We start from the raw sequence: 27,950 nt of genomic DNA, 5'->3' as shown, positions 1-27,950 counted from the left end.
ATAAAGAAAGGACGACAGATTTAGTAAATGTTGTTTAACATCATATATCTTAGGCTACATCTAAAACACCAACTACTTTATTGTAATTAATTCCAACTCACACATCGTTCATTCTCAGTTTCAATTGCATTCATGGTCTCATTCAGATAAGATTGATTCTTAAAGCAGAGGGTGTTGATTTTAACACTGGAAGCAGTGATCAGTTATTTTAACCAGTCCAAAGAGCATATGTTTGTGTTTTCCTCAAGTATGAGTTATTGTCCCAGTGAGAGAATGTTTATCAGGGCCACATGAGTTTTTTTCCCCTGCAGAATATCCTCACAAATCAACTCCAGTAATTTGGCAGTGTCTTGAATGCTGTCGGGAATGATCGTGGCAAATGTTTTGGAAGACACTTCCTCCTTCAATACTAATCCAATCCACTCTGGATCGTACACACCAAAAGCTCCTCAGTTGGAGGTTAGATGGAACAAAACATGACAGATGTCTACCTCTACATTGCTTACCACTGCAAAATACAATAAGCTAGCACCAGGAGAACTTTTTAAAAAGTGGAGAACCATTAACTGTTCCCACCTGCATATATGTCTTACATGTGACAGATTGAGATAGTTTGTAACAACCACAGAAAAAAAGCCCATTCTTAAAAAAAAGGTTTCGTCTTCTATTGACCCCAGGGACCAGGGCTTGGAAACAGGGGAAATAAGGTATAAATGAATGAAGCAGCTTCCATGGCAGCCAGTTAAAAAGACTCTTTGATCGTCATACCACTGTGCAACACTGAAAGCTATTTTGAAAGCAGATTTGCGTCTTTTGTGTCCCAGGTATGCTGTGATATAAGATAATGATTTCAGGCTAGAACATACTGGCTCTGCAAACCCTCAAAGGGGCAGTTTTGAAAAGAATAACGCACATTAGTCCATCAAAAAAACACATAGGCAGAAAGGTTAGTGTCTGCCTTTAAGATTCCTCAATCACTGGCTAAATCGGTCTTGGCATGTTCTTACCAGTCAGGAGTTGCTAATTAGGCAGCACCTATTAACCTATTAATGCCCCGAAGGTATGACTGTCTCTGTGCGGACAAGAGAAGTAAGACACTGAATATGGTCATTCTGCTAAGTGCACGACTGCGCTTGAACATGTGGAAATGCAGAATGCTGCCGGCTGGGGAAATATCGGAGGGGAGGATCTCACACAGGAATACATCGGGAAATTAAAGAATATTTCATCCATGTGTTTTTCTTCATGCAGGAGCATAACAGGAAAGAGAGAGAGAGAGAGAGAGAGAGAGAGAGAGAGAGAGAGAGAGAGAGAGAGAGAGAGGAACAAGCTTCCATGAGGAATGATGTTTGGAATACCAGTGAGATGTTATCAATCCTGGGCGGCTGCCCATCTCTCAACCCCTCGCTACTCCAATCTCTTGGCTTTTCACAACAAGGCACAAATGCAAAGGCGCACACAAACACACTTGCGCGCAGAACGTAGAGTAGGAGTCTCCTAAACCCACAAACACAGGGCACCCCAAAATCATGTCATTGTGTAATCTCAGGCTTAATTTCTCATCATGAGAGCAAGTAGAAACAACAGCGTCACAACCACATCGGGATATAAAGATAAAGAGACTAAAAGATTGAGAATGGAATCTTCATTACTACTCAGAGGATAACGCTTTCTTACTCAGCGAAACGCCACAAATGAAAACGAGTTGTCCACGGCAGTGTCTCTCCACTTGATACAGTACCAGCGCCTTTCAGATGCTTGCGTGTAAATGAGCTGGCATTAAAAGAAAGCTTTAAAGAGCCATGTTAACCTTTAACCCAATCCACCTGCTGCTTAATTCTCTCTCTCTTTTCCTACACTCCCTCGCCATCACAACAAAGCTACAAAGCAATTAGAGGATTAATCCGCATCAATCCAGGGCTAAACAAAGCCAGTGGGAGGGACAGTAAAAGCGTGAGGTAGGAAATCAAATGTGTGTGAGTATGTTTGTGGGTGCATGTGTGTGTGTGCACGCGCTATAATCAGGTCTAATCTGACATATCCCGGAGATGATTCCATGGGGACTAGTGATAGATTAAAAGAGAGAAATTATGCTTTCCCCACCCCCCCCCTCCTTTCCGTGTCTCACTCCGTTTCTGTGTCTCTATTTGCGAGATTAAAGAAAAATTCACAAGGAGCAGAAAATGAATTTTTATGCTCGTCTGTGCAGCCTGTGTGTATCAATACAAAATAGTCCTCTGAGCATAACTTTGGAAAGTTAGGGGTAAAACATTGATCTAGTTTAAACATTAGTAACATTTTCAACATTTCAAAAGTATTTAAATCAATGGTGTTTACTACTTGGAGTGTAAATTGTCTGCCATCTCTTGAAAATCGTTACATTTTTGTGACTAAAATACCTGTGTTTAATATACTAATATACCTGTCTCCAAATGCAGTAAACACCACATGACTGTCACAGCAAGAAGACAAGTATGGTCTACACACAGAGACACCTATAGGGCCGACACTTAAAACACGTACGGAGACACCTATAGGGGCCCACGCTGCACACCTGTCTGCATGTTAACTCACACTTGCAAAGACATTAATGGCAATTAGCTCTGCATTCTGAGCAGGCGAGGAGCGGAAGCAGGCCAAACATGCGTCATGCCATGAGAACGCACGGCATTAACAGACACAGATTCTCCATAAACGTATATATCTTCATCTTTAGCTGCACTGCTGTTATATGGCAGCAGAATAAAACAAGATTAATTTGGCTGTGTGGGGGAAAAAAAAAAGAAGATAAAATAAAGGCTCCACTCAAATTACCACTCTCTCAGTTTCTTTTTTTCTACCATAATTCATTCATTACGCTCTGCACCAAAACAACACGGCCGGCCTGCCCCTGCCGTCGAACATATACATTTAGTTTTTATTTTACCACCAGCGTCCCTCTCACCGTGGCTTGCGTTAAACGTGATTGAGTGTAAAACTGTTCAGAAGCAGCGGGTTTTTAGAGCTAATGCGATGCATACGACAGGATTTACTACTTGTCAGTGGTGTCACTCGACTGCTTATTTCATTTGGGGAGCAACCCCTTTGAATTGTAGCTCGGACATAAAACACCGCACTTTATGAATTATGCATCTCCGAACACTTTAAGTATGGAATTATGTCTTATGGATAAGCCAACGTGTTAAGCACTTGGCACTGATATATCACCCCTAATGCTAACAGGTTAGCAGCTGTTTACACGCGCACCGCCTGCCAACGATAACGTAATAACGCGTCCATTAATTTGTTACCTCTGGTTCTTATTCAACCCAGTAATTCTGCTGCTACACCGACAGAACACTGGCAAACAAAGTAGGTAACAACATGTGACTTGTGCTTAATGTTTTCCAAACTTCTTTGCATTTGCATCCTGATCCATTCAGCATGTGTCAATTTAGCATGGCCGTACGGAGGAGTATTACAATACGATGTCTGGTCTTGCAATCAAGTGAGTTTTTCCCTCGTCTACCTTCCTGAGCTCAGAGGGAGCGAGATTGTTAGATTTGCGCAGATCTAAATAATAACTTGTAATGAGCTCTGTGAAAGCTGATTACGTGACATTTTCGTCTCGAGAGTAAATGGGTGGAAAGATTATACGGCTTGCTTCTTTTCATTTTGCTCCATTCCCCGGGCTTCACACCTTTCACAGCAGCGGTGCCCACTACTGCTTCTTTTAAGGCAGATCATGTTACCGCTCGCTAAGAAACCCTCCTCTCTCGCTCGCTCTCTCTCGCTCGCTCTCTGTGTCCCCCACTGGTTTCCTTTGCTCTGCTAACCAACCAGGCTACTTCCACCGGAGAGAGAGCGATAGATGGACGGGATACATAAAGGGAGAGTGAGAAACTAACAATAAAGCCCTGGTTTCTCCACACCGCAGAAACAGTTCCCCTTCTTATAACAGAAGAACAAAAGAAATGGCCAGAGCCGCTCCCACCTCTGTTTTTTAATTAAGCATGTCCCCTTTGCTTTCACACGCATGCACATGCACACAGGCTCTCTCTCTCTCTCTCTCTTAGACACACACAGACACACACAAACACACACACAGACAGACACACACACACACACACTAAGGTAATTAAAGTGGCAGATCAGATTCAGTGAGAGGCAAATAATAGCCCAGGAATGCCTGCTTTGGACACTGCTAGTTCTGATGGGAGAGAGGGGCTGAGAGACTCCTTGGCCTATTGTTTTTCTCCTCCCCCCCTCTCTTCTCTTCCCTCAACTCTCTCTCTCTCTTCCATATCCCTCCATCTGCTTTTCCATAGCTCCCCCAGAGACAGAGAGGCAGTCAAAAGCAGGGGATTTCTCCGCTTTTTTCCTTCTTTTTTTTTTTTTCGTCTTCCCACTTTTCCGCTCTCGCTCTCTCTCTCTCTCTCTCGCTGACTCGCAAAGCACCCAGGTAGAAGTTGTTGCATCCTACAAAAAGTCAGAATGTGGACAAATGTGTTGCAGGAAAACCACCACACAGGTAAAAACTACATTTGTCAGGCGCTGCATGTCAATGTTTTTAAGCCAGATCACTCAAAATAAATGTGCTCATGAGGCATAAAAAGTGTCCACAGTGCAGGCCTGTGGTGCTGAGCTCCCACGAATGTGAGTTAGTCCTCGTCCTGCTTTTGTCCTCCTGTCAAGACTATCGCACATTACCCAGAGTCGCAGCCTGTTAAATGCCAAACCTGTAATTGCAACGTCGCCACACTGTCGTCTTTGTTTACACGGGGAATCTGCTGAGTTCCAATTCGTCGTCGCTAACTGTCCGACATTTTAACGCAAGGGCAGACAGCGCCGTTAATGCCGCTGTGAATATTTATAACATCTGTAAACACTGGAATTAGGCAGATCTGTGCTTTGGGACGTGGTCATCTTGAGTTCTGAAATTTTCCCCTCACACACATGTGAGTGTATGTAATAAGCGGTGAAATTAAATCCTGGCTGAATCTTAAAGGTGACCCGTAAAGCCCGGCAAAGTCAAACAACAAAGTCAGAAGACAGGGCTATATGTCCACCCCTTGAGGTCTCCTCGAAGGTCATCCCTCTCTCTGCATGTGGCCCCTCAGTCTAACACCAAATCTTCTATCAAAATGTCACCAAGCATTAGCCAAAGACAAAGGGGAAGGACGCTGTGAAAGCCCCTGCATCCATCTCCCACTGTCAGTGCCATGAATAGGCCTACTCTAGTCTAATTAGACCTGTTTATTTGTTGCCATGCAGAAACGGAGGGATGAGAAAAACAAAGTGGATGAAGGAGGAGGGAACTATCTCCCTCTTCACAATGCGAGCAGGCGATAGAGGAGCAAAGAGCGCTGATGCATGCGTGCACAGGCACACGCACAGAATTACAGAAGAGGGCCTAATGCGTTCGGTTTAAAGTCTTAAAAGAGAGGACAGGGGAGGAAAAGTGCAAAAAGGAGAAGGAAAGAGGGGATATGTGCATGACCAATTGTTTCTGTGTCTTCTGAACCTCACCGTAGGTTTTTATGCAGCCCTTGTTTTTTCTTGCCTGGAGGTGTAATATTAGACGTTATATGCAGGAGATCTTCCACATGCCCCCACACCCTTTCCTGTCGGCCTGTCCTCTCCCTCGCGAGCACAGGCCTTCATTACCAAAGAGACACCTTATCATTATTGCAAGGTGCAGCCCAGACACCTAAAGCAAGCGCCACTCCATTTAGCACAGGAATCTTGTTCGACAAATTACCGTCTCGGCAAAAAAATGCCTTTTAGCGAATCAAACTCAAAATTACGCCTACATGAGCAATGATCTTGGTTTGCAGGGAAGGAGGCAGAAGAATGGAGGGATTTAGAGGAGGAGGGGGAACGAGGATAATGAGCAGAAATGTAGAGGATGGAAGTGGCCTTTTTCTCTTCTCCTGGAGCAGGTATGCAGGTTCTATCCCTCAGGTTGATGACAAGTTAATTGGTCTCATTGGTTGCTCAGGTAACATTACACCCAACCGCCCCGAGGTCCATAGCTGATAGACCATTGTTAGAAAAAATTATATATATCTCGGTAACATAGAATATATAAGCAGCAATATGTGAGATGAGAGCGTAATGGGAAGCAAAAATAATCAAGTAAGCACAAACAAACTTGTTGACCACATGAGTGAACTGTGGACCCACAGGTCATGTTTGCCTTTTCCCCCCTCTCTGTCAGTGTCGTATCACTCCACTGATGAGTCCTGAAATCTGATTTAGGATCAGATTTCACCGTAGCCTAACTTCAGCCAGGCTGATGGGGGAAAAGTCTCTCATGAGCTCCAGTCCACTAAAAAATATCCTATTAAGCGTATACAGAGCACAAGTTACATCTATTTCCATTAAGCAGCTTTTCATTATGATTCTTTGGATGTGGGTCCAAAGTCAATGCCACTGTTTATCCGCTGCTTGTATGGCTTCATGGAGACAAAGTTTAACGGATTAAAGACAACTTTGACTGGATTTAACATTTTTACAAATGGACTTTGTGCTTACACAGTCCAGTCTAAATATATGCACAAGTCTCACGCCTCTGAAGAGGCAATATTTCAAACTAAACTCAAACTGAAACATGAAAATAAACAGTCAGACACTGCCGGGTCGCAGTCACCACTTACTGCCCTTGCTAAAGATTTTTCCAGCATCAAAGGCAAAGCCAATCTACATAGCTAATGCCTCCAGTTTTTTTTTTTTTTCTTCCTCCGCTTCCTCGAACTCAAAACAGCAAAGACCAATGGGAGTGAAAAAAAAGGGGGATTTTTCTTTTGCCGGCAATCTGGAAACACTCTCTAGTTAATTAGGGTTGATTGGAAATGAACCGCACAAACAAAGGGCAGCCTATGCCCCGACTATTATGACCGTGCACACGTGCACGGGGGGTGCGGGCGGTGGTGGTGGTGTACTATAACCACCTTCGAAGCACGCCCTGGTAAAAGCTCTGCTCTCCAGACTCTTCTCCTCTGTCTCTTTACCCCCCTCTCACCCCCTCGCCCTCCACCTCCACCTCCACCCTCAAGATTAAGGGAATGCACCGCCAAAAGAATGTGTGACGACCTCCAGCGCCACGGAGCAAAACTTCCAGCCCCTGACGCCACAAAAGGCAAGAAGGTAATTAAGTTTGAAAGAATAGAAGCACTGCCACAAACAATGCCGCAGTGTCCATGGGGAGGGATTGGACGGGGGGGGGTGTATGTGTGCGCCTATGTGTGTGTGTGTGTGGTGTGTGTGTGGAGGGTGAAGCAGAAAAGCTATTAGCATTCAGTGGCCGGGTGAGAGAGAGAGGAAGGAGGGCAAAGGGGAACTGAGGATGGCATTCTCTCTCTCTCTGAGCTTCTGCCTGTCTTTCTCTATCGCAGCATGACACGTCTGTTCATTCTTTTTTTTTTTATTTATCTCTCTTTTTTATTCTCTCTCAATCGCCCTCACATCTGGTTTGGACCCCCCCTTTCTCATATCAGCCCCCTCTTGCTACACTGCAACAGTTCCTCCAGTGCTCTATTTGGCCCCTTTGCTGTTTCCTCGTTGTTGCTCCCCATGTGAGGGGTGCCCTCCTACAGACGACACACACTCCGACGAACGAAGTCACACACACACAAACACACGCACACACTTTTTTTTTTTAATTTCAGCTTCATCTCTTTGTTCATTGTTTTTCCAAATTTGGTTCTGCCTGTGCTTAACGTTATACCTTACTATGGCGATGCACACACGGTATCCTCGGTTACCACTTTAGAGCGCTAAGAGCTAACTGGATTACCACCCTACGCACTCAACTTCACACACACACACACACACACACACACTTGCGGCACACAAACACAAAACATACACTGGGAGCTTTCATCTTTTTTTTGCCACATCTCCAGCAAAGCAGTTTAACTCAATTAGCAAAGAATGTAATTTTATTTACAGACTCCCAAGTAACTCTCATAACACACACACACACACACACACACACACACACACACACACACACACACACACACACACACACACACACACACACACACACACACACACAGACATAGACTCATACAGTATAAGCAAACTGTCCCTCTCCCACGTGGTTGGAGCTAAGAAAGAAGTATTCATTGCTCACGCATGTGTGTCAGTCAGCCTGTGTGTGTCTGTGAGTGTGTGCGTGTGCGTGTGTGCGCATGTGTGTTCGGACAGTGGAAAGATCATGAGACACATTTACGTCAGATGAGTGAATCAGACAAACCACCGCTAATTTCAAAGAGGGATTCTTTTGAAGGAAGGAGGGTGAGAACGGGTGGTTAAAAGTCAGAGAGAGGCAGACAAACAGCGACAACAATAGGTTGTGAGAGCAAGTAAAGTAAAACGCAACTTTGCGCGTGTTTGTGCACATTTGCCGATCTCCTGTCGGTCCCTTTTTCTGCCCAGTTGGGGAGAGCGAGTCACCAACTAATTGTGGTTTTGCGGTGTTATGTGTTTAGTAATCTGCCTCTCTTTGTCTCTGCATCTCACCAGAGACGTGGATTAGTGCTAAAATGATGACTGCTTAATCCTTGATTTGCCTGCGCTAAATAAATATTAATCTAGCCTGCGCATCATGCTCTTGTAAGGTACAACATACACAATATGAAAGGGCTTAGCTGTTACGTAAATCACAACCTTATCTTTTGGATGGGGCAAAAAGCATGGGACTGCGCGCGCACACACACACACACAACCTCATCTCCGCAATACTATAAGCCCCTTTCACACAGCCTGTTAAAACAGGAATGTCGTGCCTTTTATACCACACTGTACAAAAGGTGCAAATATGAAATTTGGTGGGTCTGGGGACTCGTAGTTCAGCCTTTAAGAAGCTGAGGTGGTGGTCACAGAGCGAGGTGGCGTAGTGGGACAGACTCTGATGTGGCTCTGTTTCGCGTCAAGCCTGTGCTTCCAGTGAATAAGCGAAAGCTCTTGCGTGTTGAAGACAGTTGCTCGGTTAGGGCTGGGATTATTCGCTGATTTGAAAACTCTAAAATGTATGTTTTCTCTATGGAGCTTGCAGGTGCCCACCATTATAGACCAGTCCAGGAAAATGACATTACAAATATCTCTCGCTTGTGTTGATTCAGACCCCTCGATATCTCTCACTCTGCCTCTCAGCAGGTTTGTTTGGCAAAAAAATATGCTGGGGAAGTGAAAAATGAAAGCTACCATTGCTGGACTCTCTCCTTCACCCTCTCTCTCCCCCTCACACACATACACACACACACACACACACTTAAATTGACAAGGCCGTGGTAGTGCAGCGCAGAAGAGGTTAAGCAAACACTGTCCACGTCAGTCAAGGATAGCACACACTCAACAGACAGACACAGGGAGCAGTCTCTGACGCAGACGTTTCACATCCACCTGGCAAATATAAACGGCTGGTTATGCTGTATCAACCACATCCAGCCTCGGATCCTTTGCTTATTTTATGTTAAGATAACACTGCTGCTTGTGAAACAACTTGTACGTGTGACTTATTTTAAGACTCCAAAAAAACAAAACAGCAATGATATAGCCCTAAAATACTTTCCTGGTCACGGGCTCAGCGGCCTGAAATTATTAACATGAAGCACTTTTCCAGCGCTGAAATCAGTTTTGCAAGAGCAGTTAAGTTCCGCTGATATTTGGGAACCTAATATGAGGCATTGCAAACTAATGTAGCAACTCCCGCTACGTGCTGCCAAAAGTTCATTCCTTTTTAGGAGAGGGGGAAAAAATGTCACAAATGTTGCCCTATTTGGTGAAAGACGCCTATCAGTATCAGTTGACCGAAAAACAGGCCCGCGGTGCAGCTAGTGGATAGTGCTTTTTAAAGTGTATAGTCGATGCCTTGTTTCACAGCAGCGTCTTCAAATGCTTATTATTGCTGTAACGTGGTCTGAACAAGTAGGGACATCGTGTCTCTCAATTGTGTCAATGTCAGCTTTGCGTAACCTGTTCTTAGAAGAGGAGAGAAGAGAAGAGAAGAGAAGAGAAGAGAAGAGAAGAGAAGAGAAGAGAAGAGAAGAGAAGAGAAGAGAACATCTGCTTTTACAGTGAGTTAAGTCAGGAAAGGCAGAGACACCTTGTTAACTGTGAAGACGTTTCTCGGACATGGCGAGTGAAACCTTCCCGTTCTGTTCCAGGGGTAACAATAAAGTTTAAAGTTCAAACCCCAACTGTTTTCTAAAGACAGTACTCAGCGCGACCCCAGCCCTGTCATTATCTTCATAAACATAATCATAGGGCAGGTATCCTGACTGACGCCACAAGCTATGTGCCTCTCGCTTAAACATCTCCCGAGCACTTCTGTGACACGCCACAAACAGGCCATTAATGTCTCGAGCGTTTCGAGGGGTGGGGGAATGTGCGGGGCCTTGCGTAAGAAAAAGCGCAGATAAAAACCCACATTTCGGGAAACACTTGTTTACAGAGATGGGAGTGCATGAAAGTTTTGTGGAGAGAAAAAAAAACATACGAAAACACAAATGCACACATACCTTTTGGGGGTTTCCCGAGAGCTCGAACACTCGTGACAGGTCTAATTTCTGGACCCAGGGAATTACTAATTAACTTAAGCTTTTGGCTCTCTATTTAATTAGAGAGGTCTCCAAATGAACTTTAGACCAAAGCCATTTGCTTTTCAAACAAACCCCCTTTTCTGACAGCTGTTGTGAGTTTGCCCTCTTCTCACAAAAACCACAAGGAAAGCACAGTTGTTATTTATGCCATCATAGGCTCTTTTCTGGTTACCGTGGGAGGGAAGGGGGAGACAAAAAAAAAAGAAAAGAGAGAATGGCGGGAGGGCGGGGGGGAGGGAGAAGAAAAATGAGCAATGGAGTTGAAAAGTGTACATTTTAATTGGATTTCACTACAAACAAACAACTGTCAGATGTAATTAGTGTGGTTTTAGATTAGCGCCACAATATTCCTTTATCGAAAAAGGGGGGAAAAAAGACATGTCACGGAAATCCGGGGCCACGCAGCCTGCAGAGAGGGAACCGGGATGAAATTGAACCATTACTTTAGAGTCTGCTGTAAGAAATAACCACTATTATTTTTAAATAAATGACACAAGAACATACTGAAATCAAATGTGTAGCATAGAAAAATGATCCAAAAAAATTTAATTCAAGCTTCTTTCCGTGTGTGTGTGTGTTACAATGTATTTAGTGTGGCAACCGGGGTACCGTGGGGGTCAATGACGAGGCAGCTGAAGACCAGAGTCAGCAGTATCTCTCACACACACACACACACATGCACACACTGATTCTGCTTACTGCGAAGCAAAGTCACGCTCAAAAAGACATACGTATATTTCTTTTTAATTATGTGTAATATATAGCCGGGAAAGGGCAAGCAAATGCACTGTGTTCTATTTTAATAAAAACCTGGTAGAAGGGTGAGTATCTCTCCAATAAGCCACAAAGGCCAGTGAACCATCCATCACCACATCGTGACACTTGTTTAAGTACTGTGTTAAGGCAGAGCTCCGTTCCTCAGCCATACTTTGCTTTTTTAACAATTCCCTCCATAGCCTCCCTATATCTGCTCATCTCAGCGGGGATGAAACACGGCGAAAACTCCCCTTCTTTATTTAGTCTAGGGGCAGGGAGCTGATACATCAGCGAAAAACCACTGACAAAACCAGCCCTGTTAATACCTACAATTTCATATACAAGAACATTCCTGCGCCTGCTCTGCTCTTCTTCTTTACTGTCACGGGAGAAGAAGAAAAAAAAGTAGTCTTGTTTTTTTTTTTCCCTCTTTTAAAAGCAAATAATTAAAGATTATTCCACGACTGGTGCCAGGCCAGAAAAAAAAAGAGGCATGGTTTGAGAGGGATAGTGTTGGCTGGAGTCTCCTCAGGGGAGTTGAGGGAACACATACTTTTCTTTTTGACTATATTAGATCAGACTGGGAACTACGTTGGGAAAAAAGGGAGTATTTTGTTTTGTAATACTGTGCACATATGTCACCTGCAACTATAGTAACATCTGTATTTCTGTTTGAGACATATGCTGTCCATTAAGTCAAATGAATATAGTTCATAATAATAATAATAATAATAAAAATAATAATAAAAAACAATTGAGAAGTCTCCGTGCAACTGGAGTTAAATTCTTTGGTAAATTCGTCTCATCTCTCATTACACTGTTTGTTTATGCCCACAACTCATGCATAATTAATTATCCACTTATTCCCTAACGAACCCTGCCAATGGCCTTGATATCCACATGCTATTGCCTTCAGGAATACCACACGCCAATCATGTCGCACACATGCGATATGCATGCATACAGAGGCGCTCGCAGACGTCGACACACATACAGAATAACGTGAATGAGCCGGGGAGTAGAGGTAAAGGTGATCGGACGCAGACATTTTATTCAATCATTTCTGCACATACACAGAATCAATCTCTTATTTCTCCATTTTTTTCCCCCCTAAAGCTCTGTTTATGGGCATATGTCCTATGACTGGGTTCTCTGCCTTTTCAATCCCCGCCTTTGTCTTTGGCCAACAAGGAAGAGAATGCATCATTTGTCATGAGACGTCTTGTGCTATTGTGGTGTATCTTTTCTCAAACCTGGAGAATCTTAGTCATTCATTAACTCCCCCCCACCCCCTTCTTTAGTCTGAGCTCGTCTTTTTTAACTTCTGTTTGCATCAGGTAGCCGGGCAGTTATTTTTTTTGCTGCTTTTTGTTTTTAGCCTCACCAGCTTTTACAGCTATGAAAATACTTCTGAGAGCAATCGATAAAATGTGGCATATAACCTTTTGTAAGGGCTGTTTTTTTTTCTCCTGCTACTTGGTAAGTACAAGAGGGACAAACCTTTTTCTGAAACAGAAGGCTGCTGAATTCTTTGTTGAATATGTAAGATGAGGACTTTGAGGCAATCGCACGGAGCTGCGGGGCCGAGCGCGGCGTCCTTCACAGTGAGCGAATCGAGGAGTACAGAGGACAAACAAATGTCACAGTCTGAAAGGTAACCGCAGCTATACTGGTTCGCGGGGGATGAAATGAGCAGTGGCGGAAATGTACAGTAATGAAGCAAAGGTGCAGAGATATCAGCGAGGAGGAAGAGGAGGAGGAGGGTGAGCATTGCATTCAAATTCCCCTATCGCTGCTAACTATTAACTCCCCTGTCTGCCATATCTGTCAAAAGGAAAACTAAAAAAAACAACATCCACTGACGCACATCGAGCAAATCCGTGAGACAGTATGAGTGAAATAGAGAGGGCCTCGGGTTTTTTTTTTAATCTGACCTGAACCTGGGAATTTCAGCCACCCCCAGAGCCAACAGGACCTCAGATCAAACAGACAGAGTCCCCTAACACACGGCCCCGACTGTTCTTTCCCCACCCGACAGAAACCCCCCACCCCCCTTCCCCTCCATTTCCACTTTGAAAATGAAAAGAATAAACATATTATTCTAAATGAAATACCCTGACCCGTGTTTTTTTTTTTTTTTCTTCTGCGGCTAATATCCTGTATGAGACGGCTGATGCAAAATAGGCACGAGAGCCTGAGAACGGGACAGAGCACAGAGGGAAGAGAAAAATCCCCCTCTTTTCTATTTTCCCTTAAGAGACCGATGAAGGCCTGGCAAGATGAGAGAGAGAGAGAGAGAGAAAGAGACAGACATAGACATGAGAGAGAGAAGGAGAGAGAGAGAAGGAGAGAGAGAGAGAGAGAGAGAGAGTGAGGGGGTAACGCAATCCTAACTGGCGCTGGACCAACAGCAACAAAAACATTTAGATAACCGAGCTCAATAATGAATGATTTCAATGAGGACAAAAATTACATTTCCTACAGATAACATGCCCCCTTCCCATAACAGAGCCAAAAGAGCCTCAAAACCACGTCATGCTCCACAGTGGAGCGCTGGAGCATTATGCTGGGGGAGAGTTGTAGTAACTATATTAGGATCCTTTTACCCCACCAGAGACAGCGCTTTACTGGTTGTTAGAAGATAGAGTAGGCAGACCGAGGAGAAATATAGACCCGGCTATGACAACTCAACTAGCGCCACTGGAAAAGCAACAAATCACTCCTCAACTGACTTGGCCTGAGCTACAACACTACCGGCGGCACGGCTCAAACGATTACCGATCCGCAATACCCACTACAAGGGCCACTCAAAAATGTGTCCACATAAACATGGCCGGGGATCGCTGCAGTGCACTTGATCCTCACAGGTGGCGCGGGTCACGGCAACAATGCCATCCCCACCTTTCCTATCCACTGAGCACTCACTTCCTTTCACGCCAAAGTCTGTCAAGTTGCTTGAGAGGGGAAGAGGCAAGAAAAGAGGAGATATGGCGTGGAAAGGAGGCAGAGAAAGAGAGAGGAGTCTTTGTCCTCCTGCACTCAGCTCCGGCGTGTTTCCTCCTCGGCCCTGGCCCTGCATTAGCATATGAAAGGGAAGGGAAGGCGTGCAAAAGGTCAAAGAAAGAGGATCCTGTCCAATGAGAGACAACAAAAACAGGCCACAGCAGCCTTTGTGGCGTTCATGTTCTCCACCACCCAACCTCACGTCCCTCCCTCAACCCTGGATCATTTCCATACACCAGATGCAATAGCAATAATGACGGTTGATCATAAATTACGCACAAAGTCGATTTGGGTCATATGGAAGTCACAGTGGCGATTTTAAGCTGCGTCACCACCCTCGTGCCCCCGCCTATGACTACCATAGCTCACACACGCACACGCACACACACACACACACACACAGACACACACACACACCCAGGCATTCACATAAAACACACCTGCCTCGCAGTTCCACATTCCCCTCTACCCAGACGATATCCGACCAAATCCTGGGTAAACATCTCAATAAAGGAAAATGTAAGAACAGTGTAGTTTGATTTGATCCATGAAAGCCGCTCCCTTCCTTCCATGTAAAAGCTACCTGAGCCACATCCATCCACTACATAATTGCACACTCCAGTGCTTTAGGGATGCAGTTTAGTATATACATGGAGGCTTAGGAAGCCCGGAGTTTACCGCGGTTACTCTATTATCATACATATTGCCTCACATGACACCTTCCATCTGCTGGCACCAGAACAAACAGCGAGAAACACGGGGGCCTGCCGTTTCCGGGGGTGCTCTCCGGAAAACACAGTCCCTCTCCGCCAGCCACAGCGGCCGGAGACAGAGGGGAGAGATGGAGAGGGAGGGAGGCAAAAAAAAAGAAGAGGGGTGAAGCATTTCATCTCTCTTTCATCTCTGTCACCCAGTCAAGCGTTCAATGCCCCATTCAGCGCCTGCCCAGCATTATGCAAAATAATGCTAATCCCCTTTCCCGTGCTTTCACACTTGTATAAACCGCCATTCCTGCCACTGAAAAGCAATTATATCAGTTTACGTTCCTGTCAAAAAACAGGATTAGCATGCAAGTACTAGTAGCACCAACTAGGCCCAATGTCTATCCACCTTTGGCTAGCGGGAGGCACACAACATCTAATAGATCCCCCCCCCCCCAGACAAAAAGAAGTCCTACTGCTTGGTTGGGGGTAACTCTAAAAATGTGTTGAAATTACATAATTTTGGACGGAGTGAAAAGGGTTGACGCTTTTCAAAGGCAGAACTCCTTGTCCCTGTTATTCAGGCCCGAGCTTTTCATTGCCAGAGTCCCAGTCATGTACAATAATCAAAAACAAATTCAGCCATGTCGCTACACAGGGGCCATAACAGCCTCGCAGTCCAAGTCTTGCTTCACAGGCAGCAGTGTACTGCACATGTGACACACACACACACACACACACACACACACACAAACTGAGACACGACACGAAACTGAACCCTCGCCCTCCCCTCTGACATGTTGCCGCCACATGCGCATGACCTTGCCAGTGCAGGTGTGCACATGCAAACGCACGCCGAGACAGACGAGGAAAGACGGCAGGGTGTTTTTGAATATGCAAATGCTTGTAGAAGCAGAACGTGTGTAAATAGGAGTTGGTTCAGGAAAGTCGGGCCTCTCGCTCTCTCTCTCTCTCTCTCTCTCTCGCTCTCTGCCCCCTCTCTTGTTTTGGGGGCACGAGGACACACACCCATCTTGACTGACAACAGATCAGGGGACATTAGTCAGCACAATTAGCCAAGTCGTCATGGCGACTAATGAAATTTGGCAAAGCGGCCAGCCCGAGACTTAAATGAGCTAGCTGGTTATGTGCTCGCACGGGGGGTGGACTGGCTGACTGGCTGGCTGGTTGCCTTACACACACCCATTATTCTCTTTTCTGCCGTGGCGGTACAATAGAGTCACTTGTATCTCAGCCGATACCCACCGGCGGTACAAGCTCTCCGCCTGACAATTTGCATATGTTAATATAATTAAGTGCTAATTACACTAAAACTCGCATATTCACAAGCTCCCACCCCGGGAGCTACGGAGGGGCTTGATCTCGTTCCAAGTCTTTAACCCTCCTCCGCCTCTCGCACAGTGTGTGTGTGATGGAGAGAAAGTGTGTGTTAGCGGTGGTGCCCCAGGGCTGACACAGGAAGCCCCCCCTCTTTGAGACATAATGCCGAGCTGCTGTGGACTTCTTAGCTTCTCCCCCTACAGGCCTCCCTGAGCCAGAAGACCCTGACACTACTACTACTGCTGGCTGTCACCCCTCGCTCTGTCTCGCAGACACCACACACACACACACACACACACACACTACATAACCAAGAGAATATCAAACCTTGATCTCCAGAAAATCCAGCTGTTAGGTAGCACTTTGCATCAAAAAACGACATGCTTCGAACGGTTGCATAATACATGTTGCATAAAACACCATCTATGAAAAATCTTAAGAAGAAGTGCGAAGGAGAAAGACAACTTGGTCCGTCAGAGTCAAACACTGACGGTGGCTGGGATTGTATCTACACATGGCACAGCTTGGAATCGTCAAAATGAAGAATTTATGATTTTACTTTGTCAATTTAACCAGCATATCCGTGTGAGGGAAAAAACGCTGGATATTAGCTTTAATATTGAATCTCCTCAAAGCCTGTGACCGGAATGATAGCAGTTATTTTTGAGCCGCAAATAAGAGACAAAAAAAAAAAAGATCTACATGGTTCCCCCCAGTGAGTATGCGTGTATGGATGTGAGAGTGTGTGTAGGCCTGCCGTTTTAATAATGGAGGACAGGCGGTTGTGCTTTTCACATTGTAATGGCCGTGAATCAGGGAGGAAGCCAAGCGGTCGTGCTACAATTACAGATCTTTTGTGCCTCTTCCTCTGTCTCTCTCTCCCTCTGTCTTCTTGTTTTCACTCGCTGACACTGTCCCTATCAAGAGCATGTTAAAACAGTCTACTCAGTTCTGCTGCAAAGGCTGAATGGGGAATGAAAAAATTGGTGGCTGACTGGCGAGGGTGGGGGGGTTCACACTGTGCTGCTGCTGGACACGCATGCACACACGCATACGCACACACGCATACGCACACACGCATACGCACACACGCATACGCACACACACGCACCAGATGGTACAGGAAGGAGGATTAAATAAACACACATGCACAGACACACACCTACTGGCAGACAGACGCCTGCGTGTGTGTGCGCACTGTCCCTTAATGAAGGTCTATGGGGAGTCAAAGGGTCCAAGCTCATTTAGTTGACTTTCAATGAGATGCAGCATTATGACTATGGTAATACGCTCCCCAATAATCATACACAGGTCATTGTGTCAGAGTGATTCATCTCTATAACACACATACGCCAGATGTTATTGCGCCTGAGAGTAAATCTCCTCGGTGGACGTCAAACGGGCTTCTATGCAAAAGAGGCTGAAAAGCGGAGTAGAAAAAAGGAGGAAGGGAAAAATATATTGTTATAGCAGTCCAGCGTGCAGTAAGCTATACTGTTCGCTCGAGCATGACGGCTGGTAATGCAGGTTTGGATGTAGCTCTGGATGAGTGTGTGTGTCTTTGAGGAAGGGGAGGGGGGGGGCTCCTGTTCTCTAATACCTGCTACTCGGATTACCACAGCGTCTTAAGTATTCAACCGGACTCATATTTTCCCTTTCTGCCTTTTTAGCCAAATTGGCTGTCTTTACACTGTAAGGCAGCGATATAGCCCTCCTTACCAAGGGCCTATGGGGGGGGATCCACGAGGAAGAACATTAAAATGCAGCGATAGCCTTGTTGCAAAGCTCCTCTCTATTTCTTTCTGTCTCCCTCTCTCTTTCTGCAGCAAAGGCTTCTAAATCATCCAGCCTCCTCTATTAGACGGGAGACTTATTGAGGTAGAAACCATAAAAAATGAAGAAGGGAAATTTAATCCTTGAAATATTGATTTGCACATTAATATCAGATAGGCAGAGGGCAATCTAGCCGGGTGGAAATGACACATTGTCGACCCCTAGGAGAGGCCCGAGCCAATCTTCTGGCTGCATGTGTCTTGGGCCCAGGAGTTATAGGACAGACTCAGCCCCTGTCTCCCTCTCTCTCTCTCTCTCTCTCTCTCTTTCTCCCTCTCTCCCTCTCCCATCCTCTCCTCCTCCCAGTAGCCTCTCATCCCTCTCATAACCCCCCCACCACCATCACCCCCCCTCCATCCGCACCCTTAATGAAGGCTGCAATGCTGAAAATGCATTAGCTTTTAATAATCAAGAGGCATTTTCAAGCCAACAGCTATTGTCCTCCCAGGGCTATCTCGCCCATCTCTCACACTATATATGTTTTTTTTTATTCCTCCCCTCCACCGCCACGGATAGAAATTAATGTTACAAGCTGCTTAACTAACATGCAGATACACACACACTCACACACACACACACACAGCCTTTGAAAGAGCTAAAGACACAAAGCGAGCAGAAAAACAAAAACAAGAGGGGCCTGGGCTTCTGCAAATGTAAACCTCAAAAAAATTCCCTCATTTGCAGAGTGAGACAATGCCATCATTAACTGATGAAATAGACTGCAAATACACCGGATCATCTCCTCTCATTATTTCACATTTTGGATTTTTTTTAAATAATTTTTTTATTGTAATTATTATTAGGCCTCAGCTGTATTTTTGTAATGAAATGAAGGATTCTATGCAAATGCAATTAAAATCCTCTGACCAGAGATGAGATCCATGCAGTCCAAAAATACACCAGTTTGTGAAACTATAAAAATTATCTGATTTAATCTAACATTTAATTTGCTGAAAAATACAAGTGTCTCTATTTAATTTAGGAATTTCAAATTTGAAACACCAATCTTACGTATTCTGACGAAACAACAATAATAAAAACAAAAACAATAAGATATTTATTCTGATCATTATTCGAATAAAACCAATCATGTTATTAAAAGGTGTTGTGGTGTTCCTTGTTTGCTCTGTGATATAATACAGAAAATCCCGTTTTTGGATTCAAAAATAAATGTGCATTCTGTGTCATATTTAAAAAACGTGTACGCATTCCATAATCCACAAAGATTTAAAAGTGAGACACGTTGGGGGGGGAAGGCTGCTTTAAAGGCGTCTTTTTTCGCTGGTAAACACGCTCCGAAATCCACGTAAAAAGCCAGAGAGCCGCGTACAAATGGAGACAGTCCTATAAAAAGCTCTATCCTATATTGGCGCACCGTTCATTGGGAGCGTATAGTGTCCCTCTAGGCACACACACTCACTATACACAGCCTGTACCCGAGCTGGAGACAGACTGGCCCCTTGGCCCTGATGTTTTTTTTTTTTCCTCCCGTGCGATCGATGTCCCCCCCTGTCACTGTCGCGTCCCAATCCGAGCCAAGTCTACCTCTAAAAAAAACAAAAAAAAAACAGCCATAATACAGTGCGTAAAAACCCACCGGAGAGCCCCCCACATCTGCGCTCTGGTTCCTCTAAATGACACAAAACCAGAGCAATCTGCAACTTAAAGGAGATGTTCGCAACCACAGATCTCTGGGATTTAAGAAACATTTCATACAGGGGGAATTATAACCCGATGAACCGACGCTCGGATGCATGGGGACCGAGGATGGAAATGGAAGTTGTAGACGATGTGGATGGAAGGGATTTAAAAACGCGTAAAACACCAGTGAAATGATGAAAGTGTGAGTTTTTTTGTAGACACACTCTGGTGTTTCAGATGCCGGTGCTGAGGATGAAACAGGGGGGAAGTAACTCAGGAGTTGCCTGGCTCTACAGGGACTCGCCATGCTATCGGTAGCCCAGCGATCGCTCTCCCTTCCGGACGACGCAGCCACCCACGCCTCGGTAAAAGTGCGACTACTTTTTTCTAAACGAGCGCAGCAGGTAAAGACGTGTGGACCGTGATCGGCGAATGTCCGTTTCTTTTTGGTCACGATCCTCTAATAAAATGTGGTAAAGAGAGTGGTTTTGAAAAGATAGAAGGCGAAGGATTCCAGGCGGAAAGGAAAGGGGGGATCGTGTCGGAGGACCGATCGTGTCACTTTGGCCGTGAATGCCTGGAAGGTGCGCGAAACCACATGGGTTAAAGAACTGGCTCGGATCGCTGCGGTGCGTCCATAAGATCGCTTCAAAATCAATGGTTTGGTGGTCGCGGGGGTCTGGCACGGGGGGTGGACGTCCAGCCCCGAGCCCCCTCGAGTGGAGGCTCGAACGCGGACATGTCCGAGGGATCGGGCTCCTGCGAAAAAGACCATATCCGCACCGCAAAGCCACCAAACGGGGGGGAGGAAACGCTCATCGCCTCGGTGTGTCTACGGGGAGCGATCGGGTGTGATGTGGCCGCGGCTCGACCTCACTACCAGCGGTGTAAAGTTTGCAGAAAAAACGGCAGGTCTGGACGTGGGATCCTGCGGACACTACGCGTAAAGGGAGAACGCCTCCGATCCTGTCAGAGCCCCCTTGTTTTATTGAAGCGCCGGAGTTGCACTCTAACATCACGATATCCGCCTTTATTCTGGGACTAAAAGCGGCCAGCACCTGTTATCCAAGCAGCCTCGGTGTCAGGAGATCCACGGGCGGGATAGATAATCGATACCCGAGCCCCTAAATTTAACACACACAGCCCCAAAGTCACTCAATAAAAGTTAAAGGAAAAGGAAAGAAAAAAAAAAACTTACTTTCTTCCCCCCTCTCTCTCCAAAGCCGTCACCTCCGCTTCTCGTCTCTGCTCTCGGGGTTTTACAAAACAGTCACATCCAGCGGCTTTCGTGATCGGGCAATCAAAAACGTGGAAGAAAACAGGTAAAATTACAATAATCCTCCAACTTTATATTGGGAAGAGGGGGTAAAAACCACAAATGTCAAGCGGTCTCAGAGCTATCCCTTATTTTGTTTGGTTCCGGCGGCGGCGGAGCGACGTGTCGACGGGCTGCCTCGCAGTTTCTCTTGTGGACGAGGGGTCGGGAAAACGGAGGAAAGGAAATGAAAATCCGATATGTCTTTATTCTGCTAATTATTATCGTTTTAGCCCCTGTTTAAAAAAAATGGCTGATTAAGTTGAGTGCGCATGTCTTTGTGTGTCTATTTCCCGATATGCACTCTGGGAATGGGTAGAGAGACACAGAGAGAGAGAGAGGGCGAATAGGAGAGAGAGAGAGAGAGAGGGAGAGGGGGGGAGGAAGAGAGAGAGGAGAGAGGGAGAGAGAGAGAGAGAGAGAGAGAGGGGAGAGAAGTGTAATTAGTGAGTTGATCAACAGTCTCCACATTGCAAATGACGCGCACACGCAGGCCTGGCGGAGGCATGGGTCCGTGCGCGCAGCGGAGAGAGACCTTTTTGTTCGGCTTCTCTCTGCAGAGGCCAAATCACATGTAGAACAATGGACGAGCGCTTCCTGCACAGCAAACAGGCTGCAGCGAAGATTACTCTCAAGTGCTTAGAAGTCATATTTCTCTATAATAATAATAATGATAATAAAATAAACAGGTTTTTGCACGGGGATATTTCTGAGCTGCAGCTTGGAAGGCACCGAGTTAACGCACTTTTCATTCTTTCTTGATTTGACAAATATAAAATAAATATTTTTCTCATATTTACAGATCTTGTTTCTGATGCATCTATTTGATTTAATTGATTATGACATTGCAGGTGAATTTGCTTTTCCTGTAGATGAACGGTGGTTGTGGATTTGGAGAAATGTTGGAATATAAAATAAAATACTTGTGTGACTTTCTGTGAGGTGTGGAAGTATTCATGAATGGATCAATGAGAAACTTTTCAAAGATGTGCGTAAAAACTACAAAACCGTTATGTGCCACGACAAAAGCGGGCCTGCACACATTATGTAGAATATATTTTATAGGAATAACAATATTTATGTAGAAAAGCGTAATTGCGCAGTCACAAACGTGATGAATTTACGCACGGGTCGGACTGTTTTTGCCTGTCTATATTGGCCATCCTAGGTCCTGATGCAGGTGAGGACACCGCTCTGTTGGCACATATGGTCCATGTAAACATCCAAGCTTTCCCCCAAAAAAAAAAAAAAATCAGAGCCACGAAACATCAGAGTATAATCCGCCACATGTTGGAAAGCCATCAGTGCCCTTTCGGGACCGCCGAGGCCCCGTGTGGGTTCAATAGAGCCAAACTGCAAAATCCAATACAAGGTCACATAAAAAAAAATCCCCCACTCTATTCAAAGCTCCATTCACAGGCGTTTACATTTAGTGTCCTTTTAGAAAGTGCATCGGTGTGTTGGCCCTATACCCTCTCAAAGCAATGTGTGTTTCCCCCCTTGTGTTGTTTTTTTTTAATAGTGGCTTTTGGACAAGAGGAAGACTTTGCACAGTCTCAATCGGGGGAGAAAATCAAGAGATCTTGTTCGCCTTCATGGAAAAAAATCGAAGCTGGGGGTGAATTGAACTGCATGAGCCGGGGCTTGGGATGTGATTATAAGGCTGCTGCTGGCAAGTGAACTACTAGGTCTACTTTGCAGCCACATTGACTGGACTGCGCCCCGTACCCACTGGATCCTTAAGAAGCCAAGAGATCCGAGCCCGACCCGACCCGCGGCTGTTTATTCTGGGTTTAGAGAGGTCTCTGACAAAAGGGGGTGGGTGGGTCGGGGTGAGGAGCAGAGGCGTCACTTTTCACCCGGATCCAAGGCTCCTGCTGCTGCCGCTACTGCTGCAGCTGCCTCCCTGTCCTCCAGGGGGGTTTTCCTAGCCTGTCAGCCTTGGGAGGCGTCGCGCACAGACGGCTTGGAGAGTTCACTCTATCCGCTGCTGAGGCGGACGCGCAAAATAACCATAAGTCGCACCGTGGCTTGCGTCGAGGCTTCTCCAAGCTGCATGGAAGTGGACCTATTTCTCTTAAAACAGCCAAACGGAGGACTTTTTATAGACACAGCCCATCGTGCCTTTTCTCTTTTTTTTTTACTCGAGCGTTTCCCTGTCTTTGAAAGGATGTACTTATTCCCACTTTATTCTAACGATCCAAATTGTGCGCGCCGGTGACTATTTTTCTGCAAACTTTCGTTTGTTATTTTATTCGTTTTCAGTGAAAACGCTCAAGTGCAAAGCGGATTTAGAGAAGTGATACAGGCTGCGTCTTATCGTAACCTCCTGCGTTTTGTAAATCCCCCCTCTCCACCCTCCCTCCTTCCCCGCAGACGATGCTCTTTCTCCGGAGAGCCGCTCCACAATGGACCGCGTTAACTAACATTTCGTCCCATTTCCATATCAGCGGCATCCTCAATTAATTATAGATTTTTATCTGTAAACTCCGGTGTCTGTGTGTGTCTGACATTGTGTGTGTGTGTGTGTGTGTGTGTGTCTGTGTGTCTGTCCTGCTTGTGGTGCCTTAATGTCTGTGCGTGTGCGCGCGAGTGTGCGAGTATTTGTGTGATCTAATGCAAATAGGAAATATATTTCACAGTGGCACCAGTCCAGGAGGGGGTGGCACAAATTAAAACTCTTAAAAAGAACAGAGTAATTATCGAACGTTATACGTGTTTGTTTTATTTTCTAATGCGTCTATTGACAGTGTGAAAGGTGCTGAACACTCATAGTGATCTTGTGTCACTTCAGTAGATCAATAACTTGGAATCGTCTGGAGATATTACCATATTGGCGTGACACACCAGGGGATGCCACCATTGTTGGTGCGTCAATATATTCGATGAAGTCGAACTGGAAAGCTGACTTGATGTGTCCGTTAGATTCTCTGTGCTGTGTATATTTTTTAAAGGAGTAATATTGTCGGTTCTGCAGCCCGTCCTGGTGTTTACGACAAGCGGTCACCTGGATGTGCGCACAGACTTCCACCTTGTTTGTCCAACGCGTCGGCGCCCTCATGGGGTTGCATGGCTGACCCCTGTGCCCCATCAGGACACGCACAGAAACACGCCAAAAAAAAAAAAAAGAAGCACACAGCTCTGACCCGCAACCTGCCACAGTGACCCACTGGCCAACTCTGCTCCAGCAAACACACACCGACACAGACACACAAACAAGCTCCATAAAGGCCCATTAAAACATCCAATAACCAGCTGTAAGTGCAACTCCACAAACACAAAGATTCTTTGCAGAATAATTAAGCCAAATAGAAATAAATGCACGTTAAAAATATTTCTTCCAAATATGCCCAGCATTTAAAACGTGTATTTGTAGCAGAAGAAGCTAAAAGTAAAATTCTGACACATAAATCCTCTGAACGTAAAACAACTTGCAAGCTGTCACTTGTGTTAAATTAAAGTGCAGAGTTGTAAAAATCAATTAAATGCATTTAAAAAAATCAAGGCAGAATTATGTCGGTGATTCCAGCGAAATTAACGTCTAAAAAACGTCCTTTCGACATATTTGCTGAGAGAAAACACAACACAGAAACATTTCACTCTCAAACAATCAAAGGAGAAAATGAAGAAAAAATAAAGAACTAACATTTCTTTTGCATGTAGATGCTCAACATAAACTCTATCGACGTTTTCACACTCAGCCCTAAAGCGCCCCAGCAACGCTCCATAAATATGCAATCGTTATAAAAACTTCAAATTCACCTCCTCTTATCTCTTTTAAATCCCACCAAAAAAAAAAGCATAAAGTGCACAAAGCCAATGGAGGAGAAGAGAGATAAAAAATGTAGAGTCGGTACCTTTGGTATAAAGCATTCCGTTTTTCTTCTTTTCTGTCTTTCTCTTGCTCAGTAGCGATCCGATAATAGCATATGGAAAGTGTTTTCAAAATGCCCAGATTTGGCACATTGTCATTGAAAAGAGAGGAGCGCAGTGATGCGGTGCTACAACAGGGGAAATGAGTTGCGGATTGGACGCAGCCCGCCTCGGTGCGGACTTATCCCACTTTAATTTAATATTCCGCAATCACACACACTGGTGATGGCATATAATTCAAGGAGAAATTCAGAGGGAAGGAAATGTTTTTGTGTGTGTGTGTGTGTTTTTACACCACTTTATTTGATTAAGGAGAGAAGCGGCACAGTATTGTCTTTTTTGCCCTCCCCTCCTTCTTTAGGCTCCCCCTCCCTCCCCAATAAGGCTTTTGCACATTCATATATGTATATATATTTTTTATATACATGAAACATCTGGTACGTATTTGTTTGTTTACGCCTTTTATTTACAAATCAACAGCTGACTTCCCCTGGCGCGTCGATGTCCCCCCACGCGCGACTGGAATCATCCCTAACGTAAAATCGAGAGCCATAAACGCTTGTCTGTAAAACACTGAACCCGAAATCGATGTATTGGGACATTTCGATCGATTATATAAACGAAAATCCATAGGAAACATGAGACCGGTATCAGCCCACTCTTCCGCTCCCTTTTAAAGAGAAAGAGAGAGGGGGGAGAGAGGTGGGGGGGTCAGAAGAGAGAGAGAGAGAGAGAGAGAGAGAGAGAGAGAGGGAGAGAGAAAAAAGGAGTGCTTGTAGTGCCTGGGATAAAAAAAAACTAAGACTGTCAATGCAGCTCTTTGCCTCAGTCACTTAGATCAGGGCTGCTCCAACATTTTCATATCAAGGAGCCCAAACAGACACACCTTGTGCCAATAAGGGCCTCCCCAATTTGCATGTTAGACCCCCAAATATAAGCTATATTATCATTGTTATTAATAAATGATTTATACATGTATTATAAATCCAGGCTGAGTGTGGCACCAGGTGAAAGACTTACATGTATGTTAATGAAAGGCTAATGAAACAAGAATTCTTTGTTGAGGGGTGGGTATGGTGGTGGTGGTGGTGGTGGTGGTGGGGACCCCCTGCGTGGCCTCTACGGACCTCTGAGGATTCCTGAGCCGCCCCCCCAACCCCGACCCACCCCGACCTCCTCTTTACTTTTGGAGAACCCCACTGACTTCAGATGTCAAAGTGCTTCCAGATGCACAGTGATAGTGCAGCTCCCGATGACAACAATTAAGACAGGGGGGGTGGGGGGGGAGAAGAAGAAAAAAAAAAGAAGAGCCCCTAATCAAACGGGGCCACACGGGATTACGTTGCCTTTCAAGGGTCAAGGGAACCGCTTCAGCGACCCCCCCCGCTCTCCCTCCCTCCCTCCTCCTCCAAATATCACGTTTCAGCATCACATAACCTGCAGCCCCCCCCTCACCACCACCACCACCACCACCACCACCCCACTGCAACAATCAAGCACTTGCAGGGACACCATATAATCAGGTATGCAAATTCCAAAGGGGAAGGACATGATAGCCAGTGTGCACTGTCGAGATGGAACAATTACATAAACCGTGCATTATATGCAACATGATATGGAAGGGGGGAGGAAGAGGAGGAGGTGGTGGGTTTGTGTGTGTGTGTTTGGGGGGGGTAAGAAATAAGGGGAATGGAAGGGGGTGGGGTGGAGTAGAGGTAAAATAAGGAGGTGCCAATCATGTAAAATTTACATGGGACCACAGCTGCTCGGGCTCTCGAGCCGCATGCATGGGGAAGAAGAGGTGGGGTGGAATTGCGTGTGTGTGTGTGTGTGTGTGTGTGTGTGTGTGTGTGTGTGTGGGGGGTGGGGGGATTAGGAGACATGGGATGGACGGAGGGGTGGGTGGGCAGGGCGGTGGGGTCCCTGCAGCCGCCGGTGCCACTCGGTTTATTTGATAAAGAGCAATCCACGCCACCCCCTAAAGTCTTCTCCCCATGCACACGAGGGCGGATAGGGCGCAGACCCGGCGCCACATATACTCCCGAGGAAGAACAAGTGTTGTGGGAAGCATGTAGAACAACAAGAAGAAGGGGGAGTAAGGGGGTGACCCGACCACAAGTGCATGCACACACTCGGGCACCAACGCGCGCACGCACACACACAGTCGTTGCTCCCCATGCGCACTGCACCGCTAACACCACCGCTGTCTCCATTCAGTGTCCCCTCGCCCTCCTGCCCTCCTCCCACTTGGCCCTGTGCTCCTCCCGATCTCTCCTTTTTTTTTTTTTCTCCATTGTTGATCCCTCTTTAATAGACACGCGTCCACTGTGTGTCTCCCTATATGGACGCTGGGATATAAAAGAAGTCCCAAAACGCCTCCGAGTGACGCGCACCAACACACATCCACACAGGCCGCCTCGACGCCAAATTCTATTGATTACCACTTAGATACACATGCACTTATAGACCTGTAAAGCTGCTCAGAGCAACACTGGCACCTGTATGCTCACTGTTAAAGAAGAGGAGATGTACTGATGACAAGATCCAGAAAATTTCACTCATTCCAATTTAGAAATTTACCTACAATTTGCATATTTATATATTGAGACCTACACGAAAGAAAATAGCATTTGTTTTCTGGATATCATTTTGAAATTTAAAATGCAAAATTGCCGGGAATCAACAGTAATGATAATAATAACAATCTATTATTCGACAGCGTTATATAAGTCAAATTAAAATCAATGAAAATGTGATGTGAAATTACACAAGGCCTGCTCTTTAATGGCCTCATGAAAGTAAGACTGCTACTCCATATGTTGTCACATGGCTTAGTTAAGTGCTTTCCTCATGACAAACCCGCAGCTCCAACATGTCAATTTAGTGGTCCGAGAGGTC

At 45.5% G+C, this 27,950-nt stretch overlaps 1 protein-coding gene across 1 annotated transcript in view; it reads right to left on the bottom strand.

The window, feature by feature from the left end:
- The window catches only part of zfhx4 (zinc finger homeobox 4), an 82,693-nt gene extending 61,182 nt beyond the window's left edge, over positions 1-21,511 (bottom strand). Inside the window, exon 1 of the mRNA XM_035142087.2 lies at positions 21,063-21,511. The gene's annotated coding sequence lies outside the window, so the exon portion shown is untranslated. The remainder of the gene's footprint in view (positions 1-21,062) is intronic.
- Between the last annotated feature and the right edge of the window lie 6,439 nt (positions 21,512-27,950).

This window comes from Hippoglossus stenolepis, chromosome 19, assembly GCF_022539355.2.
Source record: "Hippoglossus stenolepis isolate QCI-W04-F060 chromosome 19, HSTE1.2, whole genome shotgun sequence".
Lineage (NCBI taxonomy): Eukaryota > Metazoa > Chordata > Actinopteri > Pleuronectiformes > Pleuronectidae > Hippoglossus > Hippoglossus stenolepis.
Note: the sequence above shows the minus strand (reverse complement) of the source record. Positions and strands in the feature narration are given on the sequence as shown.